This window comes from Montipora foliosa, chromosome 11, assembly GCF_036669935.1.
Source record: "Montipora foliosa isolate CH-2021 chromosome 11, ASM3666993v2, whole genome shotgun sequence".
Classification (NCBI taxonomy): Eukaryota; Metazoa; Cnidaria; class Anthozoa; order Scleractinia; family Acroporidae; genus Montipora; species Montipora foliosa.
Window position 1 is genome coordinate 26,144,478 of NC_090879.1, and position 15,000 is coordinate 26,159,477.

Below are 15,000 nucleotides of genomic sequence, written 5' to 3' on the forward strand. Positions count from 1 at the left end.
TTGGAATCACTGGAGTAAACTAAAGGACACATTACCAAACCAAGCTCTCCTGAAATAAACAGACACTAAACTCAAACTCGAACCGACCATGTTAGCGAACTACACTCCACAGAAAGAATACATGACGAATTACCCGAGAACTACATCAGTCGTCTTATAGGCTTAACAATAGTCTGTATAGTATACAGGTTTTCATCAGTCCTGATATACTTGAAGAATTAGCTCTGAGGTTTGGCAGAAAAGGTAAAAAGAGTGTATTTTTACCAGCTCACTGACTGACTGACTGAATGACTACTGACTTACTGACTTACTGACTTACTGACTTACTGACTTACTGACTTACTTACTTACTTACTTACTTACTTACTGACTCACTCACTCACTCACTCACTCACTCACTCACTCACTTACTTACTTACTTACTTACTTACTTACTTACTTACTTACTTACTTATACTTACTTACTTACTTACTTTCTTACTCACTTACTTACTTACTTACTTACTTACTTACTTACTTACTTAATAACTGCTTGCTTACTTATTTACCGAGCAATCGAACCGTGGTAAACCTTGATCATACATAATTTCCTCCTACTAACGAGCCACACAGCCGCCGGGCTTAAAAAAACTGTTGAGTAACAGAAAAGAAATACAGCGAAAAGGAAATAGAAGCATGCATGGACACAAATAGACAAGATTGAAACGGATTTCATTTGGGTAATCGGCCCAACCTTTTTCAAGTTTTCAAATCGCCTGAATAAAGATCGGTTTCGCTCAGAATCATCTTGTTTGTGATGGAACGATAATTTTATCAGTAAAGGAATTCCACGTTACCATTTTCGAGTTTTTGAAACTCGTGATTAAGTAACCATTTCCCCTTAACAGCCCAAATAACGTGACATAGCCCCTTTAAGCGAATGATGGGCCGTCTACTTTAAGCACTTCCGTAGGACCTGGTGGTGGTGACCACTTCAAGGAGTGAATCATGTATGATAACTCTTCGTTTGGACTTGACAGACTATCTGTCCCTATTCTTCGCTTTGCTGGGTTAAAAAAATATGTATAATGCAAAAGGCGAAGTCGGTTAAACAAAAGGCTGAAATGTGCTTTTTGCTATAATCTTTTCAGTAAATTTGAAGTATAAAGTTCGTTGTAACTTATACGAAAAGTACTGTTTAATTTTGAAAATGTTTAAAGCCAGCTTTTAACAGCTTTAACATGGGAAAGAATCAGAAGAATCGTGATTCGGCCTTTAAACCGGAAACAACAATAATAAAGTAATCTCAGTCATTGAGAGAGGCCGGAAAAAAGCGGCAAACGAGATTTCACAAGAGTGGTATTATATATACTCCATTAACGATCCATAAAACAACAGCAAATCTGACAGGTATCAAGGAAAATTCTGGCTGATGGCACCCATCGCCAATGCAGAGCAGAGCGCAAGGAAGTCGGTGGAAGGCAGAGAAGAGGTGCGAGATTTACTATTCAATGGACCTTTTTAGCTTGTACGTTTTGTTCTCTCATTTCAGACGGCATGATGTTCCAAGGGAATTTTCCATTTGTTTTTCGTACGTTATGCATACACATGCACGTGCATAAGGGGACATTTGAAAGAAACTGTTCCCGTGTTAACGTGAACATAAAGAGTGACGTACAAGCTAAAGAGCTCCATGGCAATGAGTAAGTAGAAGACTTGGTGCAAACCCATCACATGCTACATCCCCAAAGAACTAGGATTCCTTTCTAATTAACCGAATTCGAGGGCCGGTCAGGAACCATCGTTGCGTGCGTTTCTCTTGTTGGGCTGAAAGGAGCCGTAACCCTACACTGAGTTGTCCTAAAGAAATACTACGCGTTTAATTGGCCAATCATACGATGCGTTTTATCTAAGAGCCATTATCAAAACTTTCGATGGATTGCGGGCAGCACTAAAAGCTGGAATCCAGAATCCGGAATCCAGAAACTGCGAGAATTATTCAAAATTCGCGAGAACTACAGCACCTTATCCACTGGATAACTCAATTGGGTTTGCTAGTGTCTATCCGCTTGATAGTGTATCGTTATCCAATTTTTGAACGATCGAGGCCTGGTTTCTTGTGCATCTTGAAAATCATCAAGCCTTCTAAGTGGAAATCCCCTTCTCAAAGGAGACATCATGTAAACTAATGATCATAATCGAAATTTGTTTATTGTACATGGTGAAGTTTACGTAAAAGTATTAGTAATAATGTTTGAAATTTACTAAATAAACAAAGTTGTGTTTTACCGCCTTTCCTTCGATCCTTTGATTATATTCTAGCTACATGTATTAGCACAGCCTCCTAAATAAGAGATTATAAACGGGCCCTGTCAAGTCATTTTAGGGTGTTAAGGGGAATTAGTTCATCATGAGTTTTAAACTCGAAAATAGTGTGGAATTCGCTTTAATTTCTGATAAAGTTATCGTTACATCACACTCATAATGATTCTGAGCAAAAGCGACCTGCCATAAACTTGAAAAACGTCGGGCCCAATTTTTTTCAAGATTACCCAAATGAAATCCGTTTCAATCTTGTCCATTTGTGTCCATCCATGCTTCTCTTTTCCTTTTGCGGTATTTCTTTTATCGTCTTTAACAGTTTTAGGTAGTTATTGCAATGTTTCATTCTACTTTTTGGACATTTTGGGTGTCATGAATGTACATCATTTTGAAGCCCACGGTATGTTCAAACTGCGAAAACACGGCGCAAAATCCTTCTAACCCGAGCCGACTATATTAATATCTAGCCGAACTTTTCCCCCAACAGCCAGCGCTCTCATTGGTTACTTCGAGGTCACATGATATCTAACAATAAAACTGTTTCCGCCAAAATTACCCGCCAATGTTGACCGACGACCGTCGTTGTTGTTAACTGCCCTTGCACGTATTTTTTTTGTGCTATATAACTAACTACTTAATAACCGAGAGTGAGGTCGTTACGGGAAAATGTCAAAGTGAGGTCTTGCCGTATTGACCTAGCGATAGCGAGGTCAATACGGTAGGCCTAGGTTTGAGATTTTCCCGTAACGACCGAACGGTCGAGGTAATTAAGTTGTTACTGGGTTGCCGTAGGCAAAAGTCTTGCCTGTCACTCCCCTGCTTAGTGGTGTCTTTGTGCATAGAGTCTTCTGTGCGTATTTTGTTAGGTTTGAGGGGGCTGGGGTAATGCGTAGATTTCTCTAGTGCACACGGGAGGACATTTAATTATTAACCTGGAATGGCGTTGAAAGTCATTGTAACGCAAATGGGGTTTTAGTGCATCTTTAAACAAAATATGCCCTTATGGAGCTCCAGAATGGAACGTCAATTGGATAAACAACTTAGGCGATGAAAAATGAATACCTGGAATCTTTAAAGCGACGAGTAATGGTCTTCGACAACAATTTCATTTTTCGTTGTTGCATATCAAGTAAGCTTCAGCTTGGTACTATGTACAACACTGAAGTCAAATGGCAATTATTTTATGGATTTAACAAACACTGAAGGAATCGCACGCCTTGAATGCATCACTGTGTTTACTGAAGTCGCATCTAAGTTGTCCGGCAAGTTACATTCATTTTAAAACTCAACTCAGCAAAGGTAAAAACAAAGTGGAAATGTGACAGTGAAAAATTATTTGAATGAAAGCCTGTTGTTTCTTTTGTCTTTTATTATTTACCGTCAAGGTTTTTTTGAAAAGGGTTTGATGTAAACTGTCAGAAATTTATTTGATTGCATATGCTTTGTGATTGTGTGTTTCGTTTGCACGCACGCAACTGAAATAGGAAGGGTTTCTTGCCTCTTAATCGCAAATATGTTGTTTGTTTCAATAAATGTTTAGCTGGAAAAGATTTCTGTGAAATTTCCAGCTTGTGTTAAAATGTGATTCGGGGAGAATTTTGTGGTAGCGCATAAGTCACGAAAATAAACAGGTCTATTGGAAGCGAGCTTGAGTTCAACAAAATGAGCCCCAAAATCAGCAAAAAATTGTCGATGAATAATGCTATTTCCAAAATGATGGAATTACCTGGTGATAAATAACCTCGTCTTGGAGAGTAAATTTTTGACTTTGCAGAAACAATGGTGGGCGATTGTGATCTTTGTTTTGAATTCGCTCATTTATTGTCAAACTTTATAACACTTGACAGAAAAAGAAACTTACGAAAACCCAGTATCTTGCCATCATTTGACACAGATGCTTCACTTTAGTAAACTTTAGTATTACAAAGCTGTCAGATGCTCAGAGGGCACGCTTAAACTTGTGGTGAAAGAAGTTGTGAGGGAGCTTGAAAATTATCAACATGTCAACCCAGAAGCATATGTTTCTCACTTCCCATTTATTTTCTTCAATCTTTTTGGCCTCAGTACTTTGCTAGTAACCACATGTCTTCTCAGACTATTTACCCAAGACTTCTACCATGGCACTACAATGATAGACAATACCAAAACAATATCGTGCACTGTTAGAGATACATATTACGCAAGGACAGATCTGTTTCGTCGTACGAACGTGTGAGGACCTGTGAGTCAAAGGGCCTCTTCTGGTATGACTTCTTAATGACCTTGAAAAAAATTGTTTGGAACGTTTTGATGTTACACTCACTATAGCTGAAGATGATGTTTGAAACATCGAAACATGTTCCTTAAAGACAAAAGTGTGGTTGTATTTTAAAAATTACTTTTGTATAATAAGTCAATTGATATCTATTTATAAACACCAAAACTAATTTCGGTAACCTGTCCCTAATGTTTAGACTCCGAAAAAGTTTCTGTAATCCATCTGAGTGCGTATTCACCCTACAGTGTTGATTACAGAACTGTAGAACGTTCTACAGAGATCTCGTTGCGGTTTGGGTGTAAAGATATGGATGTGTCACGTTTGTCCTCGCGTCATTTGGGTGAGTGCTCCTATGCTTTGGATGAGGAAAATGTGTCTAATTGTTGCCGAATATGTTCTGGAACATGTTTTCTGTGTAGTTGCAGGTATATTTAGGGAGAGATTGCAACTGGACGATACAGGACTTAGCTGATAGGCGATGAAAATGGTTTCTCGGCGGTGGATTGATAATAACACACGTGCTCTTGTGTATTATTTGAGCCAAGTTAAGGGAATGTCAATTCGAAAAACGGCAGTACATTGTAATGTTTCACGTGGAGTTGTTTGGAGAATAATCCAGCGACAGCGCGAGAAAGAATCTAACCGCTGTAAAAGCAAGACTTCAACTTTACAACGCGGACGTCTGAGAAAACTGACAGGTAGACAGGGGCGTTTACTTCTGAGATGCTTGGCCAAATTGCGCGATGAAGATGGCAATTTTACTGCACAAAGTCTTATGGAGAGTGCTGGAATGTCAACCCATGCTGTGTCAGTGCGTACAGTCACGCGATTTTTAAATGCACATGGTTACTTTTATCTACAAGCAAGGAAAAAGGGTCTTCTGAAAGACAAGACTCTGAAAAGAGAGTCGCTTTTGCGAAACACTACCAAAGACATTACGATAAGAAGTTTTGGACAGAAAAGGTGTCTTTTTATTTAGATGGTACGGCATTTTCGCACAAAACCAACCCATTCGAGCAAGCCTGTGCTCCAAAGGGCAGGATATGGAGAAAGAAATCGGAGGGATTTCACCTTGGATGCACTTCAAAGGGGTGTAAAGAGGGAACTGGTGGCCGAGTACTAAGATTAATGGTTGCTATTAGCTACGGAAAGGGAGTAATAGCGTGTGAACCCTACGAGAGGATGTGTGGGGCGTATTTTGCGAATTTCATCGATACGAACTTTCCACGTATGTTTGAAGAGGCTGCCAAAGGAGGTGAACGCATTTTTATCCAAGATGGAGACCCATCACAGAATTCGGCTGTAGCGAAGAGAGCCATGTCTCGAGTGCAGTGTAGAGTTATTAACGTGCCAGTGCGTTCTCCTGATATGCACTGCATTGAGAATGTATTTCACATCACGAGTAAGAAATTAAAAGAAGAGGCCAAAGTGAAGAGAATAACCAAAGAGTCATTCGGCGAGTTTAAGAAGAGAGTTATTACGACAATCAAAGCTATTCCCGTTGGCACAATAGATGAATTGATTGCTTCTACAGACAAGCGATTACATGCTGTCATTACGAGTCGTGGCCGTCGTATACGGTATTAACAAACGATTTCTGTAGAACCAATAACTATCTTTTAATTATTTAAAAGTTTCTAGAGAGACAAGCCGTATCACTGCAGTATCAGGGCATATAACAGAGTACATTGGGATAAACTATGGTGACTGAACAGAGTTCTCTGTACTGTAATTTGTACTAGTCACTTCAATGGAAATTCACCCGCTAAGTTACAATATGTGTTTTGTTACAAAGCCATAGTATGTTTACAACTACAACGGTTATAATCATAAGCAACTCAAACATCCATATTCTTTGTCCTGTGTTCTTTAGTGTATGCACCGTAACAGTGGGACCAAACAGGCGACTTATCATAAATCCGAATACGGTTAACCACCTACGATTAACCATTTGCATTCCTAATTTCCCGACAAGCCGAAGTGTTGTACTGTCGTTTATGCCATTGAACAAAAATTGTCAACACAAAGTTTCAGTTCACTGCACTTTTGTGCGTATTTCTCCCGTTTCAGTGAAATGGTGAGTCTTGCAATTGGTTAACCGTGCTTTAGCATAATTAATCAGCTATGAAGTGCGGATTATTTATAATGACGGTTAACCACTTTGGCTGTTTGCAACACGAAGAGTTTTCAGGGTTGTACAGTTTTCAACTGAATAAACGATTTTACCTATCATGTAAAATAGCATCACAATTAAACCGATCACTCTAAACCTCCTGCTCTTCAGTACTGGCGCTATGAAATAGTCAATCGTTCGTCTATCAAATGGTTAATCGTTCCTTTCTTCCTATATGTTGTTAATCGTTCGTCTACTTGGCACTTGTTTACCGTTTAACCATTTCAACCCGTCTGACCTTGTAGCTCAGTCGGTAGAGCGGCGGAGATCTAACCCGAAGGTCGTGGGTTTAATTCCCACCCTGGTCAGAGTTTTTCTCTGTCCTTGTGTGGGCCCATTTCCATCAGTAGGGCTAACGCTCACATGGTTCATATGGGATAGAAATATAGCACTTCACATTACAATCTATTCAGTTAACTCTGTTTAAAATATAAGTGCTACACGGCCAACGTTTGTATAAACGTAACCTTTTCTTGTACTCGTACATGTTCATTGCCTTGACTTTAACATCTTCAATTCCCACGGCCTGCTCCCGTCTGACCTTGTAGCTCAGTCGGTAGAGCGGCGGAGATCTAACCCGAAGGTCGTGGGTTCAATTCCCACCCTGTTCAGAGTTTTTCTCTGTCCTTGTGTGGGCCCATTTCCATCAGTAGGGCTAACGCTTACATGGTTCATATGGGATAGAAATATAGCACTTCACATTACACTCTATTCAGTTAACTTGTTTACCGTAGTTGCGAGTTTCGGAAGCAAACTTCATTTCATAGCGTCTTCACTGTTTACTAAAATCCGCCCTTTTTTAAGAAGGCCCCAGTATAAATTCCGCGAAACGTAACGAGGTACACACTTCTCAATTGCCTTCTACCAAGAACACCGCTGCCCTCCATAGATTATATCTCAGTGCCTAAAATGTACCCATTTCGACAGAGGAAGTATCACAACACCGTTACATTGTCAACTGTCTGAACAGAAATGATCTTTTAGTGTTCATCAAAGAACGAGTTAGGAAGTCTCCACTTCGCACACTTCTCGATATTTGTTTTACCGTTTCTTCAGGCGAATGGTTAGAAACCATTTCTCATCAAACAAAGTTCCATTTAACGTATCCTCTACATTGCTTATTTTACGCAAACTCTCTCATAAATCCATTGTTATATGCATATAAAAGGCCACAGTTGAAAAGAGCTCTGTTTTCATTATTTCGTTGTAGATCTCGCTCGGAGCCAGTTCAGCCTTTTCCTCTTAATGACATGAAAGTTGTTAGATTTCGCTCAGGTAACTGATGAATATGTGTTTACCAAGTATTTTACAACTGAGGGTTCTAGATTTTTGTCCGACTTCTCTCTTTTTATTAAAATTGCAAACACTTTATTTAAGTTAGGGTAAAGGAATATCTGTGGAAATGCATGCATGCTAAGATTGGTCCATTCAAATACATGAAAGTTTTTAAGGAATTGTTTGCTCTGATGTCTTTCGGTTCGAAAGTCACGTTTGCGATAAAACACTAACTTTGTTAGCCTAGACTGAATTTCGAGATAAATCAAGTTGATGTATATATGAATGTATGTGTCTGCACCAGGGGCTGTTCTTGATAAAGTTCGTGGAACGATCTTGTAATTCCGGCGGAGTTGTGGCAATTGTCGTGTTGTTCGACCGTCTAATAAAAAGTAGGAAAAATATACATATTAGGCCTAGTACCTCATCATACAGTGAACTTAAACGTTTGCTAATTTGAGGAAACTCGGAGCCACAAAACTGGAATTTGAGACAAATTTACAGTGCAACGCGCCATACCGTTACCACCCAACAAACCTTCACATTTGACAATTACGTGTTAACACGTCAACTCAATAAGCCACGCAACGGTGTTCAACTTACAAGTGTGCGAACTTTGCAAAGAGGTGTGACTGTCAATCAAATTCACACATCTTGATTGGTGGACAATTTGTAAAAAAAAAAGCATTGTTAGGTGGCCGCGGTAAGGCGCGTCGTACTGTAATTAAACTCTTTCCAAGAATTAAACGCAAATTTGTCGAACTGAAAAATAAAAGAAAAATAGTAAAACTTCCAGCCTCTCAGGCAGTATTCCAAATATCTAAAAATATACTCTTTGTTATTTTGTATCTAGATTCAGTTATTTTATCGAAACAACCGCATTCTTTTGGCTCGAAGTCATCTTGGATAAATTTAGAAAATGTAATTTCTGACGATTGAATGACTGAATGAATTAGTCAGAAATTGATATTCTGACGCCACAATGGAGAGGCTCGCGGGGTGTCACAGGACTAGTTTAGGATATTTATTAAGAGTTTTGACAGAAGACTTAGGTCGTTCTAGATCAGTCAGTCTCCTTGTCTGTTTACTTTTTTATGATGTGCTGTTTTAATTATTTTCACCCTTTCCTTGGGGTTTTGTGCTGCTGCATTAGACGGGAAATACGTTTCCACATGTTTTTTGGCCAAGTCTAAACGGTGGTTTTTTAGTGGTTTTTCGTATCTGACGTAGCACAACTTCTATGAGATTATATTTAACTTTAGGTATTACAGAAGTAGGGTTGTTTTGCATTTGTAGTAGGATTGTCTTACATTTATAGTAGGATTGTCTTGTATTTGTAGAAGGAGTGTCTTGCATTTGTACGTCTGACTGACACATCCTAAATAGACTTTCACTCGAAGCTCGTTGCAGTGTAGTCAGAATAAACCCTTTGCTCGATCAAGCACCTGAAGAGAAAACCGAAACATGATCATTATTATTATTATTATTATTATTATTAGTAGTAGTAGTAGTAGTAGTAGTAGTAGTAGAAGTAGTAGTAGTAGTAGTAGTAGTAGTAGTAGTAGTAGTAGTAGTAGTAGTAGTAGTAGTAGTAGTAGTAGTAGTAGTAGTAGTAGAAGTAGTAGTAGAAGTAGTAGTAGTAGTAGTAGTAGTAGTAGTAGTAGTAGTAGTAGTAGTAGTAGTAGTAGTAATAGTAGTAGTAGTAGAAGTAGTAGTACTAGTAGTATATTGCTGACGACATAAGAAGCGACAAGCACAATTATAGGGTAAATTATTTGCATGTTTAAATTTCTTGATGCATTTTTGTTTCGACATGAAGTTAGGCAAACTTTTAAGACAAATGTTCTTAACGATGGATTATTTATAATTAAGATAAAAACATTCTCCTTGCAGCTGGAGAGGAAGTCATCAACGAATGTTGATTTAAACACAGCTTCTATTTTCAGTTGTTTCTAAAGGTGAAACAGCAAACAGCACAATATTTTAGTCAGTTGCTGATTTCACAATTCACTTTAGCAATTTTTTTGGAAGCGACTTGAATTCTCAGGTCTTTTTTTAAGAAAAAATAGCTTTCACCTCTTTGCTCAAGCTAGTTGTCTTGGTAATGCATTGATCACATGGCATTTGAATTTTTAAAGGTTAAATATTAATTTCAGACCCGTCTTTTTAAATAAACACTAGAATGTACTTTCATTACCTCATTACATTACGATCAATAACATGACCTCGTGCAGGCGTTATTGTCCCATGCTGGACAGGTGAGCATGTTCGTGAATTAGGCCCGTTTTAAACGTCGCATTTGACTAACCTGCGATCAGGCCCATTTTTAGCTTCGCCCATATGTTCTCTTATGTCGTCGCTCGCTAAAATTGGGCCTGACCAAAAGTCTCTCAAGAATTCCGTTTGGTCGGCCAAATTTTGGCCGACCAAAGTCGTGATCTGATTGGCTGTTGAAACGCCGGAAGTGAAAATGCCATCGTGATTGCGCGGAGCTCTCGCGAAGTCCTCGAGACTAATCCGCCATAAGTGTACGAAGAAATTTGCTCCCTTTTGTTCTTACAATGCCGTGGATAAATGGAGATATGCCATCTGAAATATCTCATAACTTGTCCAGAATCGGGTTTGAATCTCTGGAACGAGTGAAATTAGCGATTTCGTTGTCGAGCTCTGTGGCCATGGGGTTGAAAGAACTTTGGCACAAAGTTCCCTGATGTTTTGAAAGCCGCTAAATAGCTGGTTCTTTCAAATGGCAGTGAAAGCCGATGCATATTGGTTTCCTGGATGAGACAAGGGACATATATATCAACAGGAGGAGATGCTGATAAAATCGCAAGTTACACGAATGCATGTTTTGAATATCTGTGTATCAAACGGCTTTATTCATTTACTGTACATGACTGATGACACGGTTTTTTTGCACACTTCATAATATTTCCAGTTGATTTAACTTAAAACTCACACTCCAGAAACTAAAATGGCATGTTTCCAGAGAGATCAATTGTACAACAATAAAAGAAACTTTGCGAGTCCATCTTACTGCGGCAGGTTAGTTTTGCAGGTTGCCGGTTGCAGGTTGAAATTTACTGTGACTGTTACATGAATAGCTAACCTTAGGCCTAATTAGACCTAAAAACGTTTCTTTAGGCCTCCTTAGGCCTAAAAACGTTTCTTTAGGCCTAATTAGGCCTAAGGTTAGCTATTCATGTAACAGTCACAGTAAATTTCAACCTGCAACCTGCAACCTGCAAAACTAACCTGCCGATCTTACTGTTCGTACTCCATCAAAAACTTAACAGCCAAACGTATCATGATTTTACTGCGCGCAATTCTAGAAATACACTGCAACTGAAGATATTACCCGAAAAAATCACCAAAGAAACCTTCATGGGAAACACGTTAAAGGAATAATGTATTTCTTTTTTTTCTTTAAAAATCTATTGTCAAACCGTCCAACGACAAAATGCTAGGTTATCTCAATTACAAATTAAGATGTCAAGCTTAAAAGATTGCATATTCAGTGAAGTTCGGAGGGAGAATTACACCGGCCTTTGCCGCAATATAGTCGTCGAAAACATTCCCCATGCTTTAAATGTGTTTTTCTCAAATTAAAGCCAACGGTAACTTTCGAATTCGTTTATAATATTCCTCCCACGGTAATTAACTTTGGTCAAAACAAAATAGCGTGAATCTGCCGTCCACGCGTGTATTGGTGTAATGGAAGTAAATTTGATTGGCCGACGAAGGACATGTCAATCAATCAAAAAAGGTGGGCGGAAGGAATTTCGAAGAGGAATTTGGTCAGGCTCTATTTTTCGTTTCGCCAACTCCACATTACGTAGCACGCGAAACTAAAATAGAGCCTGATCGCAGGTTACATTTGACATGTGCCGAATCTAATGCAAATGAGAAAAATCTATTGTTTCCGCTCAATTGCATTATATTCGGCACATGCAAAATGCGACGTTTAAAACGGGCCTAAACCTTACTTTAAACTTCTTCCTCTCGGGTTATATCTTCTACAGCAACTTTTCATTCAGTACAATTGCGCAAGTGTAAGAAAAAGCTAGTAAACACAAATATGTTTTCTTGGAAAAAAATGTATTTTTGACAATTATTCGCCGAAGGCGAAGTGATTATCGGTGAATATTCACCGAGACGAAGTTGAGGTGAATATTCACAGATAATCACTGAGCCTGAGGCGAATAATTGTTTTAGTATAAATACACAGGTGATTATTTTCAAAAAAGAGAAAAAAAAAAACATTTCAAAGCGGAATCATCTTCACTTACAGTGGCAAAACGACTACTGGCAGCCATTTTGTCCGTCGAGGAGCCGTCGAGGTGATTATCGGCTGATAATCCGAGATAGCGAGCCAATCAGAGCGCGCGATTTTGTATAATCACCTGTGTATTTCTACTAACGGCTTTTAGTGTAAATACACAGGTGACTATACAAAATCGCGCGCTCTCATTGGCTCGCTATCTCGGATTATCAGCCGATAATCACCTCGACGAACAAAATGGCTGCCAATAGTCGTTTTGCCACTGTAAGTGAAGATGATTTCGCTTTGAAATGTTTTTCTTTTCTCTTTTTTGAAATAATCCCCTATGTATTTATACTAAAACAATTATTCGCCTCAGGCTCAGCGATTATCGGTGAATATTCACCAATAATCACTTCGGCTTCGGCGAGGTCCGTAACTTTACGTAGGCTACTAATTTTTTCCACTTAAATGGTTCGGGCGAGGGGAAAGCACAATGACGTTGCTGAATTTACTGGAAAAATAAAATGGTGTCGTACCTTGCACTTTGGAGTGTAAAACAAGGTTGATAAGATCTTTATTATATCTATTAGAACTTAATCGGCGCGGGAAAGGATAACATAAAGTCAAACAGGCTGTGTTGTACAGTTAATTTGCTAATGATAGAGCTCTTATTAGGTATAATAATATAAGCTCTCGGCTGCCTTTGGGCTTTGATGATTAACTTCAGCCTCATTCAGTCGTTTTTTAGCCTACGCATTGAACCCGAAACGTAAAATTGATTTAAGTCTTGGTTTTGTAAGTTGGCAAGCAAGGTATTGACAAATTGGCCAAGACGAAAACGGAAAGAGGCGTCACGGTCCAAGGTTAGTAATTTAGCGTCTTAAAAGCATTGTACCTTATTTGCCCTTCTTTAAAAGGCTCTTCTCCCGGTGGAATTACGTTTTTGCAGCAACCGTTTTCCTGTTGCCATATTGGCTGGTTTTTGTTAAAAACGGCAAGAAACGGTTAGTATATTACTTCATTTACCTGCTTGTTTTTGAACAAACGGTAAGTAAAATTCAAACTAACTTGAAATGACAATAAGACTAAGAAAAACAGTATGATTATTGAATATTCGTGCAAAGATGTAACAGTTTGTATAGTTTCCCCAATCGTTGTCATCTCCTTCGCTTTTCTCTTTATTTTCGTACTCTAAGGCATTTTTACTGGGTTACCAGTATGGCAATCCCAGTCGGAAAGTGGGTGGGATTTGTTTGTTTTATTTTTTTTTCTTTTTATTTTTTTTTTCCGTGTCGGTAAAACTCTTGCCTGTCACTCCCCTGCTTTTGCCTCTAATAGCAAATATGTTGTTTGTTTCAAAAAATTGTTCGCTGAAAAAGGTGTCCTTTATGAATTCATCGTGTTTTATGATATGTGTGCTGGATACTTTTTATGGCAATAGTAAAGCATTTTCTTGTTATTCAAGGAAACGGTTCTTCAGGAAAGGGTTTGAACCTGAAGTACATGGTAATTCGACACGATTGAGTTTCTTGTCTTCACGCACGCAATGAAATAGGAAGAGGTTTTCGCCTCTAAGAGCAAATATGTTGTTTGTTTCAAAAAGTTGTTCGCTGGAAAAGGTGGCCTTTATGAATTCATCATGTTTTATAATATGCGAGCTTAACTGGATAGTTTTTATGGCAATAGTAAAGCATCTTCGTGTCAAAATGAGGTTAGCGTTTTTCTGTTGTGCTAACTTAATTAAATATAAATATACATTCTGCCTCGTGAGTTTGTTATTCTCGTTAACCAGCAATGGCGTCGAAAGTCATTGCAACGCGAATGGCGTTTTAGTGCATCTTATGTTGTTTGTTTCAATAAAATGTTTCGCTGGAAAAGGATTCTGTGATATTTTCTGCCTTTGTGAATTATAATGTGATGTTGTGTATTGAATTTTCGAGCTTAAAAACGTGATACAGGAGGATATTTTCACTATTGCTCTGTAAGCAGGAAAGGTTTCATGAAAATAAACAGGGCTGTTGGAGGCGTGCTCGAGTTTGAACAAAATGAGCCCCAAAATCAGCAAAAATTGTGACGCCGGTGAATAATAAAGTAGATGCAATTTTCAAAATGATGGAATTACCTGGTGATAAATAACCTCGTCTTGGAGAGTAAATTTTTGACTTTGCAGAAACAATGGTGGGCGATTGTCATCTTTGTTTTGAATTCGCTCATTTATTGTCAAACTTTATAACACTTGACAGAAAAAGAAACTTACGAAAACCCTGTATCTTTCCATCATTTGACACAGATGCTTCACTGTTGGGCAAGTAAACATGCCGCGGTAACTTAATCACGGCGCCCGCAGAATTCCAGCGATGTCACTTTCGATTTTGCTATTTATTTGTGCAGCCAAAACTTACAATAACAAAATGAACGTAGCAAACATCTCCCAAAATGTTTGTCGCTGATCGTAACTGTTTATATTCTATATTCACGGTTCAAAATTAATGTTGTTTTGATGTCGTAAATATGTTATTCTCGAGCGACCGTCCTGGAAACTTTCTTCTGCTCTTTCTAAAAACTGTGTATCAATATTTATTTACTTTTGCATCAATATTTGTTTTTGCATAAAGCAAGCTAACAAAATCTGTACCTTGCTGAGTTCGCATTTGTTAGCGTTAATAGTCTAATGCTTCTGTTTTACGAAGGGGTATATGTTTTTGGTCACCCTTCAAGACACTAACCCCT

The 15,000-nt window shown here is 38.5% G+C and overlaps 2 protein-coding genes across 4 annotated transcripts in view; both read left to right on the forward strand.

The window, feature by feature from the left end:
* LOC137975130 (melanocortin receptor 5-like) overlaps nt 1-15,000 on the forward strand; it is a 387,070-nt gene that overhangs the window by 246,550 nt on the left and 125,520 nt on the right. The window lies entirely within an intron of this gene.
* The window catches only part of LOC137977576 (substance-K receptor-like), a 49,699-nt gene that overhangs the window by 9,997 nt on the left and 24,702 nt on the right, over nt 1-15,000 (forward strand). The window lies entirely within an intron of this gene.